This window comes from Marmota flaviventris, chromosome 10 (genome assembly GCF_047511675.1).
Source record: "Marmota flaviventris isolate mMarFla1 chromosome 10, mMarFla1.hap1, whole genome shotgun sequence".
In the NCBI taxonomy this organism is placed as follows: domain Eukaryota; kingdom Metazoa; phylum Chordata; class Mammalia; order Rodentia; family Sciuridae; genus Marmota; species Marmota flaviventris.
In genome coordinates this window covers 51,921,198-51,931,379 of record NC_092507.1, presented here as the reverse complement: position 1 = coordinate 51,931,379, position 10,182 = coordinate 51,921,198, and the positions used below count along the sequence as shown (strand labels likewise).

Below are 10,182 nucleotides of genomic sequence, written 5' to 3'. Positions count from 1 at the left end.
CTTCCTCGAAAACCCATTCCCCTTTCTGCTCTGAGTCTCATGGGCCATCCTTGCCAACACTTCTCAGGCTCCTTTGTCCACAGAATTCTGGCTGGGTGCAGTCAATGAGAGACACAAATTATACAGGAGGGCCAGGGCCCTAGTTAAATATGGCATTATGTTCTCCATGCCACGTTTGTGTCTAATTGTGAGACCAGGGCTGTTTAGGCAAAGAAGAAACTGGTTTGTTCTTTCAAATTTAGCTTACCAAATGTGCAAAACTTACGTTGATGTCATTCAAAAAGCGGGCAACTGAATGATGCCTGTCTCCTTAGCCAGCAGGTCTCCTGAACTTAGTTTGGTTATACTCTAGTCGGGAGCTTGGCTTCTCAGACTGAAGTGCATTCAAATCACCTAGGAGTTCAGCAGGTCTGGGTTGTAGCCTCAGATTCTGCATTTCTAGTGAGTTCCTCGTCAGCTGCTGCTGTGCTCAGCTGAACCCAATACTTTAAGCAGCAAATCTCTAGAGCAGACTGGTTTCTGAGGATGAGTTTCATTAATGACTTTAGGTGTGCCTTGAAAAACAGCTGGGAGATAATTTAGAGAAATAGTGGGTACAATGAAGTTGGTTGGATTTCTTTACTTTGAGGACTTTTTGCCTGGTTACAGGCCTTGTAGCTCTAGGAAGGATCAATGACATGTTGTGCTTCCCAAATTTATTAAGCCACAGGATCTTTGTTCCCACACATCTCAAAGACAAGGGTTTTAAAACATACGCCTGGAAATGTGCTCCTCTGGGAGCCTGACCCTTGCCCCTTGCTCTCAGCTCAAGACTCCAGGGAGAATTTGTAACAATGAAAAGGAGCAGGATCCTGTGCTCTTGGCTTCAGAGCTGGACTCTCCCTCAGGCCAAGACTTCAGCCAGAGAGATTAAGAATTCCTAAAAAGAATGGTTGGTGCCTAAATTTATATCTTTGCTCCACCACTTACTCACTGTAGGTGAGCCAGGCGATCTCTCTGAACCTTGGTTTCCTAATCTGTACAAGGGGGCTACCTCTTTTGTGGGGTTATGGTGAGAAATCAGAGTGGAACACATGAGGTGAACTCGGTGCATTGCCCAGCACACAGTAAATGCCTAATAGGAGCCCTTATTATTATAGTGATGCCGAAATGTCACAACATTTCATAGGCACCCCATTTTTACTCCAGTTTCTTATTGAGGGAGAGAGGGAGAGAAGATGGGGCGAGAGAAAGTGCAAACCTTCTGGCTTGCAAGGAAACTTTGCTTTGATGCTGACAAGTATAATTTGTCTTGAGACTGCCAAGCACTCGGGTTGAGCCTTCATATTGGAGAAAAGAGACAAACGAGATTAATCTAGGGCCTCCAGTACTTACACCATCTGGCTTGGCTTGGCACAACCCCGTCCCTGTACACAACGATTACTCCTTCAAAAGCCTTAGCAGAAGGTTTTCTAATGGATTCTGATGTGACAGGAATAGGGTTCACACAGCACAGAGATAAGGGCCCCAGCACCAGGGCTGAAATACTCCCAGCACTATGGCCCAGGTATTCCACCATAAAAGAAAGAATGGACTAAAAAGGAGCCAAGGCCTCAGGGCCAAGAGGAAGCTGGGAATTCCCAGGAGCACCTGGGGCCCCACTGTGGGGAGTATCGGGAGCTGGGCTCACATGCATGGGGCCAGTGACCTGGATTACCTGACTGGGACACCTCCCAATCGTCACTTTGTAATCTGGCTTTCCAGTTGCTCTGGGAATAGGAAGGTGCCTGGGGGGTGTGAAGAAGGTGGTTGTTTTTAGACATCTGCTAGTCAGAACCTGCTGGAGAGGCCTCTCATGCTTGCCCCTGTGCCTGGGATGGCAGGATGGAGTGGGTAGGAGACAGGGAAGGGAGCGAAAGGGCTGAGTACTACTGTGCTGCAGGCACAGGGCCACGGGGGCTCCACACTGCAGGCCTAACCACTCAGCACAAGCCTGAGAGGTAGACATTGTTTTATTGAGAGAAGGTAAGGAAGGGGTGTGTCCTGGGCCACACAGTAAGTGATAGAGCCAGGACTCAACCCACCCACCCGAGGATCTGTGTGCTGTCGTGCTGATTTGCATTCAGAGAGAGAGATTATGAGGAGAGAGAATCACTCACAGTCCAGGAGATACCGACTCCTTGGTCTGAAGTCTTCTTTCCTGGGAGACTGGAAAAGACTGAGAGGGTGCCTTTGACTCACCTTGGAAAGATTGAGTTCCTGAACAGAAGACTAAAGCAGGTCCATCAATCAGGCTTGTTTATCTTGGAGTTGTGAACTGCCATTGCTGGAACAAAGGCTCTGCTTCTGAGCTACGTTGAACATACACTACTCTCAGAGAGCCATTCACTTGGCATTCCTTGGCTTGATGGACAAGGTCCAGCCCAAAGTTCCCTAGGCCTCAGAGAAGTGTTTGGGAGCTTTGATGAGCCAGAGACTATACAACACTGCCATCTCCTGGGAGCAAGGTCCAGGCTGGCAGAGGCAGACCAAAACCCAGCTCAGAAGACCCAACTAAATTACATGTTAGGCTCTCTACTCCTCTCTGTGGTCACATCATGACTGAGGATGGCCAGTGTTTGTTTATTACTTAACAAAGCCCACAGAGATCAAGAGCTTGTGTGCCAAATATTTCATCTTTTCTTTTTTTTTTTCATTTGACAAATATTAATGGGTATATTTTGTGTCCTGCACTGGGTTACACACTAAGTACACATGATGATTAAGATAAATGATTCCTATCTTCATGAAACTGATGGTCCAGTGGAGAAGAGAGACTGTAAACAAAGTTGTCTCTTTGCAAACAAATAATTTGTTCCTGATTACCATGATGAGTGCTTAGAAGGAAAAACACAGGGGATAGGGAAATGGGAACTCTGGCCTTGTCAGAACATGATCTATTATAGGCAGATCCCTGCAGGATGTGTAGGAATTATCCAGGCAAAGTGATTTAGGATAACAACATGTTTGAAGGCCTCAGGACAAGAAGGAGCCTGGCACATTTGAAGAACTAAAAGAAGTTTTGTATCGATGGGTCTTTGAAAAAGTGGAAAAGACTGGTATCAGGTATGGGTGGTTATTGGTAATGACAAGATCACACAGGGTCTTAAAGTATCATATTAAAGATTGACTCCATTTGGGGGCACACATACATGTGACAAAAACCTAATGCAAACTAGTCTCAGCAAAAAAATAATTTATTGGTTCATATAATTAGAAAGTCTGTGGTTAAAGCTTCAAATATGATTGGATCCAGGAGCTCAGCATCATCAAGATTTTCTTGGAGGGTGGAGGTATAGCTCAGTATTAGAGCACCTACTTAGCACATGCAAGGCCCTGTGTTCAAACACCAGCATCCCCTCTTCCCACCAAGTCTTTTTCCACAAATTAATTGTCTGTGTTTTTGCATTTGGGTTCATTCTCTCTTGCAACCTCAGGTCCTGCCAATGTAGTGAGAAAATATTCACTGATATTCACCAGTCCAACATCTTTATAATTGATTCAAAGGGAAGAGACAATTACCCCTCTACCTCCAATTTAAAAGAAAGAATCAGGAAAGACTCTGGCCTAGCTACCTGTTGGATCAATCATTGTCCGCAGGGACGTGGTACAATGATTAGCCTAACTTGGCCATATTTCTACCCCTGAAGCTAGAATGGGGGTGAGGGTGAAGAAAGGTGGGGGCAGGTACTATGACTGAGAGCCTCAGGATCATAAGAAATGTGGGAAGAGTTTTCCCAAGGAAAAGGAGTGCTGATAACAGAAGAGAAATGGGGAAATTTGTGGGATATACAAAATGGCATCATAATAAAGAGAAGACTTTGAGGAATCACTGAAAGGTTACATGCAAATGAAAAACAAAAGAAGGGTTTTTTTGTTTTGTTTTGTTTTTTTAAGATCACATTGGTTATTGTGAGGCTAGAGTGGAGGGTGCAAGAGCGGAAGCAGAAAGGACATCAGATTCTAGGCAAACTGAAAATTCTCCCCACTACTTATAAATTAAAAATGCTCAATAAACCATAGCAAAGGTTTTTTTTTTGTTTGTTTGTTTTTTTTTTAATGCACAGTAGAACTTGAAAAAAAATATGAGATGTCTCCATGGGCCAAAGACAGGGAAGAAACAGAAAAATAAAGGTTACATGAGTGGCTGGGTTCTTGGGAACCTTCTCTTAGAAAATTCCTCCAACCTTAGATAAGCAAGAGACCTAGACTTTAACAGCATGTGGGGAAAGGAAACAGGGTCTGGGCCTAAATGAGATGGGTATTGGATTTGAGAACCTTCCTCTCCAAAGCCCACGTTAGCTGGGCACTTCAACAATGGAGAGACAATGAACCAGAAATTAAAGAATGCACCCATCACCGTGGAGAGAGAATGGGGAGGAGAGTGCCTCTTGGCCTGGGCTTTGGGTAGAAAAAAGACTCTGAGACTTTATAAACATGAATATTTTCATGGGTTTTGGTTAAAATTCATCTCACTTGCATGGCCTTGAAATCCCCAAGATGATAAATTAACTTTAAAAATAGTAACCGACTAGTCATGCCCCTGAGGTCCCTGGAGAAGGAAGCACTACTTCTCTTGACACCCTCAACCTAGGATGCACAGAATTCCCACATAAAAATCCCCCTGAGCAGATCCTCGGCCAGCTCTTCTCTCCCCAGATGACTACATAGTCATTAACTGGCTATCAGCCACCTAGGCGCTCCTGACCCCTTCCCAACCTGTTTCTGTTCTCATGAGTGTTCTTCCTTCCCATGGTCTGAATTAAGCCAGCTACACTTTGTATTTACATCATTTCTCTGCCTTAGACCTTCAGCCTTGCACTCAACCTAGTTTAGGGACCCTTTTCAGTTTTGAGACCTCCATCTGTGCCCAGTAACAATTTTCTTCATCACATAGGCCCACCCAGCCTGGGCTTGGGTTCCTGCATCCTGGCATGACCCCACAAGGATGATGCTCCTCTCAGTTTGCTCTGGCCTGGCATGCTGGAGCCAGACAGAGGGAATGGGGGAATTTGGAGCAGGCTGGCTTGGTCTCAGGCCAGTCTGTGCTATCTTGTGGAGGTGGCATGGCTCTGAAGGTTCCGGGCTTCTTCTGACGCCCCAATCCCTTCACCCACTTGCCATCTGGGCTACAGTCCCACAACTGTTGACAGCAGGTATGGAAGCCTGTGCTGAGCCCCGCCCACTGAATCTGGTTCCTGCTCCAAGAACCAGAATTCCTTCTTGCGCCATGGCCTGTGGCGGTGAGGCTGGCAACACAGAATGCTGGCACTGAGTTCTGAGGTGGAAATCAAATAACTATCTGAGTTAGAAAAACAGAGCCAACACGGGAGTCTTTGTGGAGAGAAAAGCCCTAAGTGGGCCAGAAACACCAAAGCAGCCAGGTTGGCAGCTGCGCCCCACACTGTCATGGGGACAAAGCAGCTACTTTCTTGCAAGACAAAGGCAGGGCCTTGCCCGTCACTGCCCGGGCAGGACTCACTTCCTGGGCCCTCACAGACCAGGAACATGACCCAGGCAAGGGACCCTTTCCAGGAAGCCCCTGAGGGTGTAAGTTGGGGGCACTGAGTCCCACAAGCTTATACGTGGGGTGTGTCTTATAACCGCAGGAACAAAAAGGTGTTGTAGTCCTTATGCAGGTGTCTCTGCCCACTGTTCCCACAATTCTCAATGCACACAGACCTCACCCCAATGCCTGGTACATGGAATCCCCATTGTGGGGCTAATTACCTCTGTTCCTGGCTAGTCTAGAACCTCCCAGGAAGTGCAGTGGCTGCACATTGTAGAGAGCTGTAAGGGCACTGAAGACTTCTAGTTGCTGGTTGGAGACAGTGAAGACTGGACTCCAGCTCCCAGCACCATGCCAGACCCATAGCAAGCACTCAGCAAGCCTCAGACTCTGAGCCTAGCGTCTCCAGACATTTGCTTCATGATTCACTGTGAATTCAGAGTACTGCCAAGTCAGAGATGAACAGGCAGTCTTCATGTTGGAGGAGCTCAGAGTCCAGGGCATTTGCTATGTGTTAAAATAAACAATCTACAAGTGCAAAGGGCCCCATATTTTATAATTCTATTTACACAGAATGTCCAGAGTAGGCAAATTCATAGAGAAAAGAAAGTAGATCTATGGAGGCCAGGAGCTGGGGGGAAGGTGTTATGGTTTGCATGCGAGGTGTCTCCCAAAAGCTCATGTGTAAGAAACTGCAAGAAGGTTCAGAGGAGAAATGATTAGCTTGTGAGAGTCTTAACCCAATCAGCAAATTAATCCCCTGACAGGGATTAACTGAGTGGTAACTGAAGGCTGGTGGGGTGTGGCTGGAGGAGGTGGGCATTGGGGGCGTGGCTTTGGGGTATATATTTTGTATCTGGCAAGTGGAGTCTCTCTCTGCTCTCTGATCATTATGGAAGCTGCTTCCTTCTGCCACACTCTTCTGCCATGATGTTCCACCTCACCTTGAGCCCCTAGGAATGGAGACTTCCTTCTGTGCGGTAAGACCTCTGAAAGTGTGAACCCTCAAATAAATTCTTCCTCCTCTATAGTTGTTCTGGTTGGGTCTTTCAGTCACAGCAGCGAAATAGCAGCAGAGGTCCTGAGAAGAGACTGCTAATGGAACAAGGCAGTGCTCTGCCAAAGAGATGGATAAATTAAATATGATGAATTAAATATGATAAATTAAACATGAATGTGATGAGTGCTGAAGAAACACACAAAAAAAGAAGAGACCAATTGATGGTGGAAAGGATGGCAGGTCAGAAAAGCATCTTACTCATCCATTCGCAATAATGACTAAGAAATCTGAGAAGTAATGGTTAAGAATGGGCACATGACCTCCTTGCTCCTGGGTCAAGGACTGTACTGGGCACTAGAGTGGAATCCTCTGGTCATTGCTGTCAGTTGTTTCCCCCTTCCTTGCCCAAAGGTATTTTGAAGGTAATTCTTCATTCTGTAGAAGTTACCATATGACAGAAGAGAAAATCTGCCTTCAGTGAAGAGATGAGAACATAAACATGGATCTCAGGGTCCTGTGATGAACTCGGCCTTATGATGCCTAGTACTTCCCCAGTGAAGCAATCAGGGACACGGACTCAGGAAGTTTGAGCAGATGGGTCAGAGCCCCAAGTCTTTCCTCCCTTCCATAAATCAGCCATATAGCAAGGGGTCACCTACCCAAGGACAACTGGGACCTGTGATTATAATCCAGCGTTGACCTCTCTCCCAGTATTAGTCATATTAATGTCTCACCACTATCATCATGAATGTAAAACGTGAGCATCAAATTATATTATCAGCTCTCTTGCTAAAATTATCCCTTTAAAAAACTAGATCTGAATAAAATTTTATTTCCCAAAGGAAGTAATTGAATGACTCTACTTTTAGAGTTTATCAGGACTTTGGAGTCTGACTGACCTGGGTTCAAATCCCACTTCCACCGTTTGCCAATATCAGTCTTGGGTCAATTACTTCATCTCTTATAGCCTTCACTGCCTCATCTGTATCATGGGGCTGATGATCTTCACCTTTAGGGTTGTGATGAAGGTTAAACGACATAGTGTGAAGTGATTCAATGGAAACTGGTACTTACAAGGTGATCAATACATATTATAAGTGACATACGATTCGGGGCATATATTTGAACTGTGAAATGTCATTTTTACTGAAAGTCTGTTTCTTAAAACAGCTGTGAAGCCCAAATAAAAGAATGCAAATTTAAGTGCTTTCAAAAATGGTAAACAGGAGCTTTGGGATCATGATGACAGATATGAGGACGGTTAGTCAAGGCTGCAAAGTGGCAGGTGGAGAGAGCCACAGAGTAGGAAAAAAAGTTGCAGCATGACAAAACAGTAACATTAACCTTCACATCTGAATTTTTAAAAATCAGTAAAGTTATTTTATTAGTATTTTGAGCTAGTTCCAAAATCAATTGTGATCCATTTAACATTGGCCACTGATTTTCTCCATACTGGACATATACAATTTTTAAATCAATTTATGATTATTTTGTCTGTTTCTAAATAGACTTTCACACTCACAAACTTTTGTAAAAGTAAGAAAGTAGGAATATGCCCCATAAATGGAAAATTCATGGCCCCATTGCACTTGATTAATATATCTTTCCTGATGTTCACTTTTTATGGTGGGTTTGGAGAATGACATTCCTTGACTCCCTCCTCCACTGTAAAGTTTGGATGGGAAATGTTAATTGTGAAAAATGTCATGCAAATAGAAAGTAAATGATAAACATAAAGTTATGAGCAACTAAATGAAAAAGAAATTTATGGATTAAAAAAAAATTTCTTGTCCAGCATCTTGCATCAAGGTTTCTGGAGCTTAGGAGAAATAGTGCAGAAATTGATTTGTTATGCCTGTCATGGGCATGAGTTGAGATGATGGTGCTTGTCCAGGCCTAGATAAATGACAAAAGGATGATTGTGGTAAAAATGATTTCTGAATCCCATTCATTCTCATACCCACATGACCCAGAATGGTATATTTCCTGGAGTAGATGGGAAATATTAATTGAAGAATGCAACATATTTTCCAAAGGTGACTACAGTAGCTCCCATCTCATATTTTTACAACATGTCCTGGCTGCTCCCCCAACAAAAGGTAGAATGCAACTCCCTCCCATTGACCCTGGGCTGACTGAGTACGTTGGTGGGAACCAATCGGATATGGTGAACATGATGCTGCAAAGTATCCCAAGAGAGGTAGGAAGGGGAAAAACAGCTTCCACCTGCTCTCTTGGCACATTGGCTCCTGGAAGCCAGCTATGCTGTGAGACCCAGGCTGCATGCAGAGGTCAAGTGAAGGTTAAAGATTCAGCAATTCTAGCTGAACCCCAACTCCAGTCATCTGAGACATGTGAGTGAGTGATGGTTCCAGGCCCTACCATTTAGGCTTCCCAGTTGTCCCAGTCTTCCCAGGTGGGGCCCCAGGCATTATAAAGCAGAGACAAGCTGCCTCCAAGGTGCCCTAACTGACTTCCTGTGAGCATAATAAAATCACACAAATGTGTAACACTTCCAAATTTGGAGGTGCTTCAGTTATACAGTAATGGTTAATCAGACAAAAAAAAAAAAAAATCCCAAACTCCCAGGGGTGGGTGGAGGTGGTGGGTCCACTTTCTCCTTCTTCATGGATGTGGGACTCTGCACAGGCCACGGAAACGCTCAATATGTTCACTTCTTTATCTGGAACAGCTTCCTGTTATGGTGTAAGATGAAGTCAGAAAGCAAACAGAAACAGAGCTCTTCCAAAACAACTCATGAAGAGCATGTCCTGGGGACTGGCTGCTCCTGAAACCCTCCTAGAGAGCAGCAGGCGGTCCACATGCTCCTGGGAAACAGTGACTAACCCCCGCCTCCAGTCCAACTCTGTGGGTCTAGGCGGGGCTTTCACACCAGGTGAAAACCCAAACTCCCCAAAGTTCCCACAGGCAGACAGACACAGGACATGCTCAGCCTACACTGACCTCACTTCTTTTGTATAATGACATACCAAATTGTGGGAATGCTCTTGTCCTGGTAATAGACACCAAGAAGAACCTATGAGCCTTCCAGAGGACATGCTTTGTGCCCTGCAGCAGGAGGCCCAGGGCATGACCCTCATCCCAGCTTTCCATGAACCTACTACAAGGGGCTTGGACCTGGCTTTGCTGAAGAAAAATAACCCCTTTCTGTATTCAAGGGTACTATTTCCCAACAACACTCCAATTAATTTTTATAGTATTGGGAGATAAAATCTTTTCATATTTAAATTAAAAGATGTTTTGTTTGTTTTCAAACAGGGTCCCAAAATTGTCCAGTCTGGCCCAGAATTTGTGGACCCAAGCCATCCTCCTGCCTCAGTCCTTTGAGTAGCTGGTATTATATATAGACTGGTGCCACCATGCTGGGAAAATAAAGTTTCATTCAGAGTGATCAAGGTACACATCTGCCACCTGTTGCCAGTACTCCCCTCTCCCCTGGTGCCTTCTTACTTCCAGCTCAGAAGTTGGTCAAGCTACTTGTTACCTGTAAAATTAAGATAAACCCTGCCTCGTAGGTCAGAGAAGTCACAGCATAATGAAACACTCTGCCAAATAACAAGTCGGTTTCATTCACTCAATCCAAACATATTTAATGAAGTTTTCACTAATTGCCAGACATGAGCCCAGATCCTGA

The 10,182-nt window shown here is 44.8% G+C and overlaps 1 long non-coding RNA gene across 1 annotated transcript; it reads left to right on the top strand.

The window, feature by feature from the left end:
* The first annotated feature begins 6,413 nt into the window (after positions 1-6,413).
* Positions 6,414-9,947, top strand: LOC139707254 (uncharacterized). The gene is made up of 2 exons (XR_011708854.1): positions 6,414-6,507; positions 9,807-9,947. It is a non-coding gene; the product is annotated as an uncharacterized lncRNA (long non-coding RNA).
* The last annotated feature ends 235 nt before the right edge of the window (positions 9,948-10,182 follow it).